Source organism: Gekko japonicus, unplaced genomic scaffold, assembly GCF_001447785.1.
Source record: "Gekko japonicus isolate JY-2015 unplaced genomic scaffold, Gekko_japonicus_V1.1 scaffold42, whole genome shotgun sequence".
NCBI classification, from domain to species: domain Eukaryota; kingdom Metazoa; phylum Chordata; class Lepidosauria; order Squamata; family Gekkonidae; genus Gekko; species Gekko japonicus.
This window is the reverse complement of record NW_015165831.1, coordinates 914,573-929,316: the sequence shown is the minus strand read 5'-3', so window position 1 is coordinate 929,316 and position 14,744 is coordinate 914,573. Positions and strand designations below refer to the sequence as shown.

General features: G+C 46.5%; 1 protein-coding gene across 1 annotated transcript in view; it reads right to left on the bottom strand.

The window, feature by feature from the left end:
* The window catches only part of LOC107110068 (probable E3 ubiquitin-protein ligase HERC3), a 29,436-nt gene extending 23,036 nt beyond the window's left edge, over positions 1 to 6,400 (bottom strand). The window contains exons 1-2 of the mRNA XM_015410789.1: positions 6,284 to 6,400; positions 1,426 to 1,506 (exon numbers count right to left, since the gene is read on the bottom strand). The gene's annotated coding sequence lies outside the window, so the exon portion shown is untranslated. The remainder of the gene's footprint in view (positions 1 to 1,425; positions 1,507 to 6,283) is intronic.
* Between the last annotated feature and the right edge of the window lie 8,344 nt (positions 6,401 to 14,744).

Here is a 14,744-nt window from a genome sequence, read left to right as displayed (position 1 = left end):
TTTCCCTTTCCTGAAAACACCCATAGCCTCTCCCCTTTTCCTGCTTCCTTTTCTTCTTCCAGGGTTGTCAACCTCCAGGTGGGAGTCACATCACAACAGATCTCCCATCTACAGAGATCAGTTCCCCTTAGGGTTGCCACTCCGAGGTTGGGAAATCCCTGGAGATTTGGGGGTGGAGCCTTGTGAAGGTGAGGTTTGGGGTGGGAAGCAACCTCAGCAGGGCATAATGCCATAGACTCCACCCTCCAAAGCAGCCATTTTCTCCAGAGAAACTGATCTCTGTCATCTGGAGAACAGCTGTAATTCCAGGTGACCTCCAGCTCCACCTGGAAGCTCCCCTGGAGGTGATTATTGCTACCCCAAAACCTAATCCTAAACTCTTCTCAATTTCTTGTCATTTTTTTTCCAAAGCTATAATGTGTTGTAACAAATGAATATGGGATAACCCTGGCTGTCATCACAACAAAAGTTAACACCTATCCCTCACCTAAATAAGCTTTGAACGTCTACTGAGAACCACCAAGAGGCACTTGCAATAAATGATTGATGAAAATACTAGGCACCACAATCGGATTTCTGGATGCCATGACACCTGGGATTTGTTCAGGCCCTCTGCTAGACTGAACACTGAAGTACGAGCTTGGGGACTTCTGTCTCCTTATCACAAACCATGGTTTGTTGGTGGCACCTGAATACAGCGGTTGAAATAACTAGGTTGAAATAATGAGGGCAGGGATTACATTACCCATCCCCCCCCCGAATTAGAGTCACAGATATTGACCTTCAGTAATTACATCTGAATCTTGTTAAACCATATTTTATCCAGTTAGAAAGATTTATACCAATTGAAAAACTGTCACTATGCATATATTACTGAAGTAGAGAAAGACATGGATATCCAATTTCTTCATACCAAGTACTGCAAAGCTATTTTTTCTTTGACATGTACCTGAAACAAGGAATGAAACCAAAGATATTAAAGACTGCCTTTCCTTCCAACAGCGCGCAATAGCTTCTCTTTACAAAATCATTACCTTACACTTCCTTCGTTATCTCTAAAAAGACATCTACACCGATGTTACAGTAATGTACAACTTTAATCCATGGAATGAACCAATAAATTAGCTGAAAAGGCAGGTGATCAACCAACTAAAATGTCTTTAAATCAGGTTGAGGTACCTTGTTTATTACCGTAATTTAAAATGATACCCAACAAAAAAATACTTTGTCAGAGGGCTTCTAAAGCAGAACTAAAACCAGTTCTGTCTGCCACTGCAGTTTACCATCAGTAACACGCAAGGAGCTGCACAGAACATTGAAAAGGACGCCAATGCTGCCTGGAGGACTTACAAGCTCATAACAGAATGGATGTGCCTAGCAAAGGACAGTCAGAAGAATTTCAGGTATATATAGATGAGTGCCTACCACATCTGTGGGGCTCCCTTCATAACATCAGGGATGGAAACTGATGAAGATCTAGTCCTGCAGCAGAAGGCAGCTCCCAATCTGGTGGAAAAGGAAGAGATAAGTGAACTTTAAGCTGAGGCACCAGGTATGTACATCTAAAGTAGCAGGACCCTCATGCTCCCTCTAAGCCAGGCGTGTCGAACTCATTTGTTATGAGGGCCAGATCTGACATAAATGAGATCTTGTTGGCCAGGACCATGTGTGTCATAAAATGTAATGCCAGGTAGCGGAGATATAAACTTTATAAAGGACACAAAAAACAAAGGGTTTTTTAAAAATAAAAATATGCTTAAAACATTGCTACTCTTGCAATATTTTGTTTATTTAACAGTGTCTGACAACTGACACCTCTTGCTCTGAATGACTGCATCAAAATGTCTGTGCTGTTGCAGTCTTGAGTATGCTGTTCAGCTGTTTATCTGTAAGCTGCAAACCTACGATGACGCAGCAGCAGCAGACCTGGAAGAAGCAGAAGACAGCCAGTTCCACTGCGGGCCTGATAGAAGCCCTCCAGGGGCCTGATCCGACCCCCGGGCCACATGTCTAACGCTTCTGCTCTAAGCTGTGGAGTCTTGTGAGCCAAAACTCCACTTTGTGAGCTATGGGCATTAAAGCTGTGAGTGAGCGATTTGGCTACTGCATAAATTAGTCTGCTCTGGAGCCATCCTTCCTGAGCTAAGACAAAAATGTGTGAACCGGAGGCTAAAAAACTGTGAGCTAGCTCACACTAACTCAGCTTAGAGGGAACACTGGTTTACAACATAGTATATAATAACAAAAACAAACAGCAGGTTAATTAAACAAAGTAACCAATCTACACAATCAGATTATACCCAAAGAGAAAAACTGTGGCAACCAAACATAACTTGTTTCCACTACCGTTTGTTACATCTCTACTGCCCAAATCAAGACAAATAGGCTACAGCCCTATGTATATATTATTTACCTTGCAGTAAGTCCCGCTGAAGTCAATGGGATTTGTTTTCAAGCATACACGGTTAGGCTTGGGCTTCAAGCATTCCCCTTTGCATGATTACATAATTACATAATTGTTCTATTTTTTTGTAGAACAATTGAGAGCGTGAAGTACATGGATAATTTGCTAGCTCACACAATACATGCAAATGCTGTTCCAATTAATGCTATGGCTTGTTCATGGAGAAGATAATTAACAATGTCCCGGCTGGGGGCGTGGGTGGCATCGCGGCCTTTGGAAGGAATGCAAACCAGCCCGAAGGAGATCGAGCATCGCAGAGGGGCAAGGAGGCAGCGAAAGCGGCATCCTGTCTCGGTGTCCTGTATGACTAAGGATAGGAAGAGGGGCTGACGAGGCCGATCGGTCCAACTCCATGCGTCGAGCGAGGGGCTCCATGGCACAGCGTGTGCTTTGCACGCAGGAGAGTCAGGGCCGGCTCCAGCTTATTTTGCACCCTAGGCGAGGATCCCTTCTGCCCCCTCCCCTGCGCCCACCAATTTGCAAAAATAAATGCATTTTGGGAAGAATGAAAAACACAAATAATCAAGAAACTCCCAGAGTACGGGGCCGGGTACAGTTTGGTGTCCCTAAGGGCCGTCCCACTCTAGGCGATCGCCTAGTTCGCCTAGTGAGTGAGCCGGCCCTGCACAGAAGGGTCCCAGGCTCACAACCGCTGGCTCCACAGTTAAAGACTCTCAGGCAGCAGGTGATGAGAAAGGATCTTGCTCTGTCTAAGACCACAGAGAACTGCTGCCATCCACTCTAGACAATATGGCACATACAAGAGAGCCACTGTGGTGTAGCAGTGTACAGTATCAGACCAGGATCTGGAAGACCCAAGCTCAAATTCCCTTTCTCCATGGAAGCTTGCTGGGTGACCTTGGGCCAGCCGCACACCCTCAGCCTAACCTACCTCACAGGGTTGTTGTGAGGATAACATGGAAGAACAGAGAGCGACATAAGCACATTGGGGAGAAAGGTGGGGTATAAATGAAGGGCCTAAATAGTGCATAATGCAGGCACAGAAACAACAGAAGACGGGGAGGAAGGAAAGTTTGAGGAGGGAAGTAAGTTCAAACTCAGGCATATCCAGGCAAAATAAGCTAAAGTCTTGGGGCCAGTGTGGGGTAGTGGTTGGAGGCTGGAATTTCATTCAGTGGCATTTGGGCCTCTCTCCCACCTAATATGGTGGTTATGAGGACAAAAGGAGGAAAAGATGTTGCTCTGAGCTCCTTGGAAGAAAACTGGGATCAAAAGTACCACACAGAGAGTCTAAGCAAAATTTTATTCCACATCGTAAGCATTTGTAAACCAGAGTCTGCATCTTCAGATGCACTCAGTGGATCCACAGGAAGCTGTCACTTTCCGTAGGGGGAAGGTCAAGGGGCCTTGAAAAGCAGGAAATAACGGGTGAAATCCAATCTGCGAAAAATCCAAATCGAATCAAAGAAAAACAGAAATCACTCACTATTTATGCCAAGTGAGATGCCCCTTGGAATAGCCTGGGAATCCTAAACTGCAATCCTAAAGAGAGCCAGTGTGGTGTATTCAGGCCAGTGTTCCCTCTAAGCTGTGTCACAGTTTTTTTAGCCTCCAGCTCACACATTTTTGTATTAGCTCAGGAAGGATGGCTCCAGAGCAAACTAATTCATGCAGCAGACAAAATTGCTCACTCGCAACTTTAATGCCGGTAGGTCACAAAGTAGAATTTTTGCTCACAAGCAGTGTTCCCTCTAAGCTGAGTTAGTGTGAGCTAGCTCACCGTTTGTTAGCCTCTGGCTCACAGATTTTTGTCTTAGCTCAGGAAGGATGGCTCCAGAGCAAACTAATTTATGCAGCAGCCAAATCGCTGGCTCACAACTTTAATGCCAGTAGCTCACCAAGTAGAATTTTTGCTCACAAGACTCCACAGCTTAGAGGGAACATTGGTCACAAGACTCCACAGCTTAGAGGGAGCATTGCTCCTAACAATGTTAACATGTCTACGATTGTAGATGTAACCCTTCTGGGAATGTACAATGACCTCCCTCTTTTCTTGAGGGCCACATATGGGGGGGGGGGGTTATACTGTACACGAAATATAAAGCAATTACAGATTGTACCGTTGCAGCCAAAGCCTCAGAGTCTTGTGGCAGCCTTAGGTTAGACAGACAGATCCCCCCATCCATTCCCGGCCGGGTCAGAGAAGGATGCCTGCACACGCACGCACACGCCAGCCAGAGCACGTACACCCACACGCGCGGGGGCGCGCACAAACCCCAAAGGCAGCACCCCCCCCAAGCCCCGGAAAGCGGCGTGTGCGGAGAGGAGCACGTGGCTCTCGTCGCTGGTTTTCCATTTTCCTCTCTCTCTCTCTCTCTTTTAATGCCAGCTGGGAGGCGGCTCATCGCTTTCGATGCGCCGGCATCTTTCCCCACCAGCCAGCAGGCCAAAAGACGGCATCTCTGAGAAGCCGGCAGGGAAGAAAGGGAGTCAAGATGCAAAAAAGAAAAGGAAAAAAAAAGAAAGCCATCTTTGCAGTCGCTCGAGGATATATATATATATATTTAAGTAGAAATCCTGCCTGGGTGGGTAGTATCTTTCCCCTGCATTTTCCCATCCTTCCTTATCCGCCCCTGGGGCGAGATTAGAAGCTGGAGAAACAGGAGACCATCTGCAGTAAGGCCGTTTACAGCCGACGGCGATCCGGAAAAATGATCGTTGGTGGAAACTCGTGGGCGGGGTGGGGTGGGAGAACATCTTTGCTTGCAAACTCGGGTGGGGGGGCGGCTAGCCAGCATCACTGCCTTCTGCACCCATATGTGCAAGGCCAGAAACTAGCCGCGACGCCCGTCGGATGTGCCCTTCGGGAATCGTTCTCCAGGTTTTATAGGCCGCCCGGCTCGAGAGATGTGTGATGCCGTCTCCTCCAGGCCACCCCTTAAAATGGTCCTTCCAGCCCACAGGAAGGTCCCTGAAATAGCTATTTCGCCAGCAGTCCTCTTCCTCGCCCTTCAGCGGGGAGGAACCCGTCGCCTCTCTCCACGCTCCGGTCTTCAAGCCGAGCCCAAGCCAACTGAAGTAGCGGAAGGAACACAATCCCGTGTGGAAGGTGGCGGTCCGGGGCTTTCCAAGATGAACTCTGGCCACGATCACGGTGCAATTAAGACCCATCACGGAGCTTCGGCCGGACAAGCAGAGGTGGGCCGGGGAGAGGAAAAGGACGCTGTGCAAAGAGGTCCGCGGACTTGCTACCCGGAGGCAGGCAACGGTCAACCGCCTCTGAGCCATGCACTTCTTGCCTCGAAAACCCTCCGGGCTCGCCCTCCGTGGGCCGAGACTGGACTGCCCTTCCCGCCGCCAGCACGCATCTCCGGGCACAGGCGGACACACCCGGGCAGCAGCCTCTTGGCTCTTCCCCCCCAATCCCATCCCATCCCAATACAGACTTGACAGACGGAGGCTGGAAGCAAATGCAAGGCTGCTTTCCCCACCAGCACCCAAGAACACACAAGCTTCCCGGCCTCATCGCTTGCGAGAAAAGAGAGAAACGCTCGGAGAGGATCCACGACCCCTTTTCCCTGACTGAGTGAAAACTGTCCCTGTATTCTGCCCCCCTTTTGACCCCCCCCCCCCCCGGTAGGAAGAGCTGCAAAGCAGCGAATTCCGAGTCACAAGAGTAGACACAGAAGGCTGCTAAATAAGGTATAGGAGGCTGCCGCGGTCTGCCCTTTCAAGGGTGCAGTCCTGGGCAGAGTGCGAGCCCCGCACAACTCAGAGAGGGCTTACTCCCGAGTAAGCACACAGAGGATCGGGCTTGCACAACGCCTTCCCCCTCCACTCCGCAAAAGAGGGACTCACCCCCGTCTCCAGTGCTCTGGATCCAGCCGCAGGAATTCTCACCTGCCTCACTTGGTGCTCCCGCCAGCGTGCCCCGGGATTTCCAGATGCGGATGCACCTCTGGCCCGGGCTCCTCCTGCCAGCGGCACAATAACAAGGAAGTTTTTCTTCCCAGCGAGGCAGTGTACCCTACCTACGTGATCGACGGGCACTCCCTTCCAATGGCAAGGCAAGGGGACTCTCCCGGCCGCACCAATCGCCGCCTTCCGGAGGCTGACATATGCAGAGGGGGTGGGGCTACGAACCAGTTTGTAGGAGGGGAGGCAGGGCCGGTGGTTAACTAGAGCCGCGCCAAAGAGGTATAAAAAGATCGTGGGTAGCATATATGTGTGGGTTAAGAGTGTGCAAGCCCTGGTAGTGAAGGAAAGTGCCATCGCAACCCAGTAGGGCTTTCAAGGCAAGAGGTTTACCATGACCTGCCTCTGTGTCACACAACTGCTAAGGTTGCCAGTCTCCAGGTGGGACCTGGGGATCCCCCGGAATTACACCTCATTTCCACACTACAGAGATCAGTTCCCCTGGAGAAAATGGATGCTTTGGAGGGTGGACTCTGTGGCATTGTACCCCACTGAGGTCCCTGCCCTCCCCAGGCTCCAGGGCCCCAGATCTCCAGGAGTTTCCCAATCTGGATCTTACAACCCTACCCCCCTTCCCATCCCCTGCCAAGGGTCAGCAGGGACCTGGCAACACTGGCCCCCCGGGGCTGGCCCTGCTTAACTTCAGATATACGACAAAATTTGGTTCGCCTGGGCCATCCAGGGCAGGTTATATGTGCAAGCTTTAGGATTACGCAGCAGTCATTACCAGGGCAAAATTACAGTGCTTGCCTCTTACATAATCTCCCACGAAAGCAGCAAACAGTTTAACAAACAGTAATGTAGCTGCCAATTACTTCGTTGCACCTCTTTGGTGCCTTTACAGTTAAAAAACAGCCCTTCCGGCCCTTCCTACCAAAACGGGTCAGTATATATTTCCAGCAATTTACTGCCGATTTATGAACAGAGCAAGACAGGGCCTGAATGTGGTGGGTGCCAACCAAGTCTCAGTGAGTGATGAACACATTAATGGTTTTATGAGCTCTTTGGCTGTAAGCGTTGCCGTGGCAGGTCCTAACAATCCCTTTCCAGAGGAGTGCGAAATGCTGATAGCACTAAATCAACAAGCAGGCATCAGTCCAGCGGAAGAGTTTTGGCAAGCAGTGCCAGAAACAGAATCCTTAGTGCTCAGAAATTGAATGAGAGAGCCACCTTGGTCAGCACTCGCATTTTGTTTTTAAAATGGGCTTTCCTCCACTTTTTAGATATTGTTTAACAACATTCAGGAGTGATCCACTGGACACCAACTGAAATCCCTTTTGCATAACTTTTGGGTACTTTCAGATGGGAGCTGTGTTGTTCTGTAGTAGAACAGCTAGATTCAAATTCAGAAGCACTTTAGAGACCAACCAGATTTTTTTGGGGGGGAGGGGGAAGCTTTTGAGAGTCAAGACTCCCTTGGTCAGACGGGTGCTTGCACATAAGGTCCATGGAGAAGCCAGTTGCTTGCCCAGTGACCGGAGAAGACGGGACTTGTCCTGCATTTTTACTTTAAAGTTAGGATCACTGGTTCAATGTTCCCTCTAAACTGTGGAGTCTTGGAAGCAAAAATTCTATTTTGTGAGCTACTGGCATTAAAGTTGTGAGCGAGCGATTTGGCTATTGCATAAATTAGTTTGCTCCGGAGCCATCCTTCCTGAGCTAAGACGAAAATGTGTGAGCCGGAGGCTAAAAAACTGTGAGCTAGCTCACACTGACTCAGCTTAGAGGGAACACTGCTGGTGTTATGTATTTGCTTACTTGTCTTGCCTAAAGTCCTTGTTCAAACGCTGCCTCGATCTCAGTCTATAACAACTGGGCAAGCAACTGGCTTCTTAAAAATGACATTGGCATCCAGTAGTTGCCAACTTCCAGGTTAGGACCTGGAGATCTCCTGGAATTACAACTGCTCTCTAGGCTACAGAGAGCTGTTCCCCTGCAGAAAGTGGCTGCTTTGGAGGATGGACCCCATAGTATTATGCCCTGCTTTTTTTTTTTGGTCAAAAGACTTTTTATTTTCCATTCTTATCACATTTTACATCTTTTTATCAATTGGTTGAATATTCCCTTTTCCCTCCCTCCCCCGAAAGGCTTCCCGCAATGCACTTCCCTCATGTCCCATATGGATAAACTTAAGATAACATCAAGTACTTAATATTGTTCTAAACATAGTAAATTTTGTCTCACGTCCCAGTTCTTTTCTAAATATATCTTAAAGTCCTTCCATTCTTCAAAAAATTCTTGGTCCTCTTTGTTGTTCAACTTTTTGGTTATTTTGTCCATCTCAGCCATGAACAGAACTTTTTGTATCCATTCTTCCAGATCTGGTATTTTTTCTTGCTTCCAATATTGAGCATATATCATTCTTGCCGTTGTTATCAAATACCAGAATAGTGTCTTTTTTGTTACATTTAGTTCTTCCATTTTTAAACCTAAGAGCAGAATTTCAGGTGTTTTCTTAAAAGAACATTTTAGAACCTTTTGCATCTCACTGTGGACTTTTGTCCAAAAGTCCCTAGCTTTATCACATGTCCACCACATGTGATAAAATGAGCCCTCGTGTTTTTTACATTTCCTTATTATGCCCTGCTGAGGTCCTGCCCCTCTCCGAATCCTGCCCTCCCCAGGCTTCATCTCCAAAGCTCCAGGAATTTCCTATTCTGGAGTTGGCAACCCTAACCAGAAGACGCAAAGGACGTTGAGGCGCAGGCGCGGCGGTGCCAAAATGGACAGAGCCGAAGTGGCGCTGATGCGAACCGCGCGAGTGCAGCCGACGCCAAAGACCACCGGAAGGAGAAGAAGAGGAACCAAAACCGAAAGCCGAGCCGACAATAAGCCGAACCGGGAAAAAGAGAAGAACAACAAGACCCTCCACTGGGTGCTGGTAGGGTAGTCCGCACCCCTGACTATATGTGGCCATAGATAGGGATAAAGGGTAACTGTAAGCCGCTCAGAGACCCCTTGGGGGGTTCGAGCGGGATACAAGCTGAAAGTATAAATAAATAAATAACATGCAGTGATCATACCATCAAGCGCGATGGTCACAAAATGAGTTTTGAACTTGGGGAACTACTCATACTATACTTTTTTCAGTACACATATTACCTTTGTTATTCACTGAGTTGGTTTAGGTTCCTTTGGTGGTTGGTTTAGATACTCAGATTTCCTAGAGCAAAACCTGCTTCTTTTGTTCTTTTCTGTAACCTTTACAGTAAGCATTATGCTAATGTTCCCTGAGCGTTTTCTACACTGAATCAAGACACCATAATATTAGTTTTACAAGATAAATTGATCCGTTTGCTTATAGTAAGATCAGCTGAAAGACTTCTTAGGTTTTCACTGCTCAGTCCTCATTTATTGACATTTTTAAAAATGAAAGAAAGGTCTCTCTTTTGTGTAAAAAACCAAAACTCTAGCCTGATTCTCAGCACGGGTAACATTCCCACTTGATCCACACAGAAGATACGGTGTTCATTTGTACCCAGGTATCGAGTTTACCATTACTTTGTTTCACCTACAAAGACCCCATTCGTGTTGGCAAAGCCGAGGAATTTCTCAAAGCCATTTAAGAAAAAAAGAGGTGCGGGCTTTTCAATTTCTTGCAAAGAAGCAGTTCATACCTGAACAGGGATTATGGGAAGAGGGTGAGTTTTTATGGCCTATAAAGTTTCCTTAAGCTTTCTCTCCCTTGTGCCAGCTGCATCGCGTTAGACTAGAAGGAAATAATCTTAACCCGTAAATAGACCTGTAATCATTTAATCTCTCATTGGTTACTTGTGAAATCCCAGAAACAAACGTAGCGCCTGCAGACACTCGACTGTTCAGTTGCTCAAGTAAATGCGTTTCTCTGAGCCAGTATTTGAGGATAGGACAGAAGAAAGGTCAAGAGTCTGCTACAACGCTACAGCAAAATGTGGCAGAATTGGGAAACAAATTTGGCTCTTTTAAGGTGTATAGAAGGGGAAGGTAGGATACTGGGATAACCAGGATACGAAGGGAGTGGCAGGGAACTATTCTGAAGGGATTAAAGGGCTCCTTAGAAGTGCTGTAAAGGTAAAGGTAAAGGTTCCCTTGCTCGAAAGCCAGTCGACTCCAACTCTAGGGTTGCGGTGCTCATCTCCGTTTCAAAGCTGAAGAGCCAGCGCTGTCCGAAGACGTTTCCGTGGTCATGTGGCCGGCATGACTAAACACCAAGGCACACGGAACGCTGTTACCTTCCCACCGAAGTGGTCCCTATTTCTCTACTTGCAATTTCTTGCTTTCGATCTGCTAGGTTGGCAGGAGCTGGAACTAGAGAGTGCTGTAGAGAAAGGGAAACCATAGAGGTAGGATGTTGTCTTGGCCTGGACGGCCCAGGCAAGCCTGGTCTCAGCAGAGCTGCGAAGTTAGGCAGGATTGATCCTAGATAGTACTTGAGAGGCCACCGAGGAAGTCCAGGAGTTGCAAGTGTTAGATTCACTGGTATGGTATGTGAAAAGTACACAAACGGAGAGTGATTTCAGCAAAGCGTACTTTATTCTATCCGGAACAAGACAACTTTGGCCGGCTCGCAGGCCGGCTTATATCCCCGAGAAACCGCCACCCAAAACACACACCCTACTTCCCTATAGGTTATTTACAGTGGCCAAGAGTCCCATAGGCTCTCGGCCGGGAACCTAGCCCCCTGATTGGAGCAGGCTAGGATCCGCATAGTCCATTGTCTCTTGGACTTGTCTGGACTGGATACATTACAGTATGGCCAGGAACGAGGCTTACACACAGTAGCAGCTTCTCAGTACTGTGTGTGCTAGCAAAGTTACAGAGTCACACCGAGTCAGTTTTTGAACAGCTCCACAGGGAGGCAGCTAATGGCAAACCATACCTGTTGGTCTCTTGCCTTGTAAACCCTACGGGATTGCCGTATATCAACTGTGACTTGATGGCACTTTCCACTGGAAATGTAACTTCCAGGTTGCACCGAATCTCCCAAAAGCTGCTGGCTGCATAACTAGGTTTACTTTCAATTTATGCACTTATTTCTGGTGACTGTGGACACCTGATTCGAGATCAGTGTGGTGTGGTGGTTCGACTGCTGGACTAGGATCAGGGAGACCCAGGTTCAAACCTCCACTTGTGCCAGGGAAGCTTGCCGGGTGACCTTGGGCCAGTCACGTGCCTTCAGCCTGCCTCACTAGGTTGCTGGGAGGATAAAATGGAGGAGAAGAGAATGTTGCAAGCCACTTTGGGTCCCCGCTGGAGAAAAAGGCAGGGTATCAATGAAGTAAATAAATAAAAAATAAAACAAATATCCATGTGGTTTTGGTTTCCCTTCTCCTGCATTTATAGAACCAATATGGTGTAGTAGATAGATTGTCAGTGTAGTACTGTCAAGAAGACCAGGATTTGAATTCAAGTTTGTATAAAATTATTCCAATGTAAGAATATATTATTGTCTTTAAAATGTGGCCATTGAACACTGGGAGCTCCAGAACCTCTAAACTGCAACTGATTTCACAGCATCTGAGCTCTGAATGTAAAGTGCCATCAAGTTGCAGCTGTAGGGTTTTCATGAGCCTGTCGGGTTTTCAAGCCAAGAGATGAACTGAGGTGGTTCACCATTCACGACCTCTGCACAGCACCCCTGGACTGTCTCCTAAGGTAAAGGTAAAGGTTCCCTTGCTCGAAAGCCAGTCGAGTCCGACTCTAAAAAAATAAAACAAATATCCATGTGGTTTTTGTTTCCCTTCTCCTGCATTTATAGAAGCGATATGGTGTAGTAGATAGATTGTCAGCGTAGTACTGTCAAGACCAGGATTTGAATTCAAGTTTCTATAAAATTATTCCGATGTAAGAATATATTATTGTCTTCAAAATGTGGCCATTGAACACTGGGAGCTCCAGAACCTGACCCTCTTAACTGCAACTGATTTCATCTGGAACTAGAGACGGGAGCCCACTCTGTCATGCGGCACACTCGGGTCTCGAACTGCTGAACTACTGACCTTCCACAGCCTGCAGTTCAGCGTCGTAACCACTTGAGCCACCGCAGCTCCTAGCTGGACTGTCTCCTAGCCAAGTACTAAACAGAGCCAACCTTGCTTAGTTTCCAAGATCTGACAAGATTGGGCTACCCTGGGCCATTCAGGACAGGGCTTGCAGAAGCCATCTTAGGAACATGGCCATCGTCGATTCTTGACCCATCTGCGGCAAAGAAATATTTCCTGTCAGCAGCCTTTAGAAGACAATTCTGTATTCAGACACTAAACAATATTTTTCCCTGCACATTACTGCCTAAGCATCGGCTGTGGCACAAAAATTAAAATAAAATTACAGTCCTTGGATGACTTGAGGACTGATTGCTGTGGTTACATACACTGGTATGCATACCACCCAAAACACACCTGGGGCAGGTATAATGCCACTGAGTCCACCCTCCAAAGCATCCCTTTTCTCCAGGGGAAGTGATTTCTGTCAACTAGAGATGAGTTCTCATTCCAAGAGATCTCCAGGTCTCACCTGGAGGTCGAGGAATTCCAAAAACAACATCCATGACCAAAATAATGAAGAGTCATTAAAGACAAGTTGCAAAATCATTTACTGTAGTAATTCTGTAGAAAAATTTCTTCTATTATCGTTCACATGCAATGAATACTGCGCAATGTAAACAATTCGTTTCACAATATTTGCTTTATCTGAGTGTGTAGCAATCCCAGTTCTTATCACTAAAAGGAAGAAGATGCACATTCAATTATAAATGTAGTTTAAAGAATCATAAGAAACCATTACACTCAAAACTGTCACTTACGTTTCTACTATCAACTCTTGAAGGAAACATTCCATGTTGACTCTGTAATAACAGAACCCAAGGTCTTCACACTATATTAGCTGGATTCTAGAAGCCAAACATAAAGTCTCCACTGCTAATTGCTACCAGCCACGGTCTGCCTATGCAAACAGCATTTAAAGTGCTCGTGTATCCATGTATGTTTTTTCTGTTTATAAAAACCCAACTGTAAAATGCCATCTATAGTATTACTTTCACTTATTAACAGTCTATATAAACATCAAAACCTTTTTTATTCAGCCTTAGCAGCCGTGGCTGGACATTATAACCATGTTTAAAGTGACAGGGTGTGAGTCTCAAAAGACACTCTATGGGAACAATAGCAGACGTGAGGAGATTTACATTCTATGCTAAAGTTCTGAACTTACAACTAACATAATACAGGTATGATTATAGAAAACAAGAGTTGATAGTAGTAATGTAAGTGACAGTTTTGAGTGTAATGGTTTATTATTATTCTTTAAGCTACATTTATAATTGAATGTGTATCTTTTTCCTCTTAGTGATAAGAATTGGGATTGCTACACGCTCAGATACAGCAAATATTGTGAAACAAATTGTTTACATTGCACAGTATTGCATGTGAATGATAATAGAAGAACATTTTCTACAGAATTTCTACAACTTATCTTTATTGACTCTTCATTATTTTTGTCACGGATGTTGTTTTTGGAATTCCACTTCCTCCTGTGATCTCTCATTTTTGGCTCCCACCTGGAGGTTGGCTGGTAACCCTGTATGTTTGGTGTAGTGGTTAAGTGCGCAGACTCTAATCTGGGAGAACCGGGTTTGATTCCCCACTCCTCCACTTGCACCTGCTGATGTGACCTTGGGTCAGTCACAAGCTCTGGCACAGCTGTCCTTGAAAAAGAGCAGTTTGTGTCAGAGTTCTCTCAGCCCCACCCACCTCACAGGGTGTCTGTTGTGGGGAGGGGAAGGGAAAGGAGTTTGTAAGCCGCTCTGAGACTCCAAGTGAAGGGCGGGGTATAAATCCAATCTCTTCTTCTTCTTCTTCTTCTATGTTAATGATAGGATGTTTTGGAGGTTATTGATTCATAGGGTTGCTATGAGTAGGAAGTAACTTGACGGCATGTCACACACACACACACAGAATCGGAGGCAAATGAGGGATATAAAAAGGGGAGGTTTTTGTGTCAAAACTATTTTCAGTCAGGATTAGGTTGCAGCCCTAGCTGCTGACCTTAGGGTTGCCAGCTCCAGGTTGGGCAATAGCTGAAGGTTTGGGGAATGGAGACCAGTGTTCCCTCTAAGATGAGTCAGTTTGAACTAGCTCACTGTTTTTTAGCCTCTAGCTCGCAGGAAGGATGGCTCCAGAGCAGACTAATTTATGCAGTAGCCCAATCGCTTGCTCACAACTTTAACGCCAGTAGCTCACAAAGTAGAATTTTTGCTCACGAGACTCCACAGCTTAGAGGGAGCATTGCTGGAGACTGAGGAGGGTGAGGTTTGAGGAGGGGAAGAACTACAGTGCCATATAGAGGCCACCTTCCAAAGCAGCCATTT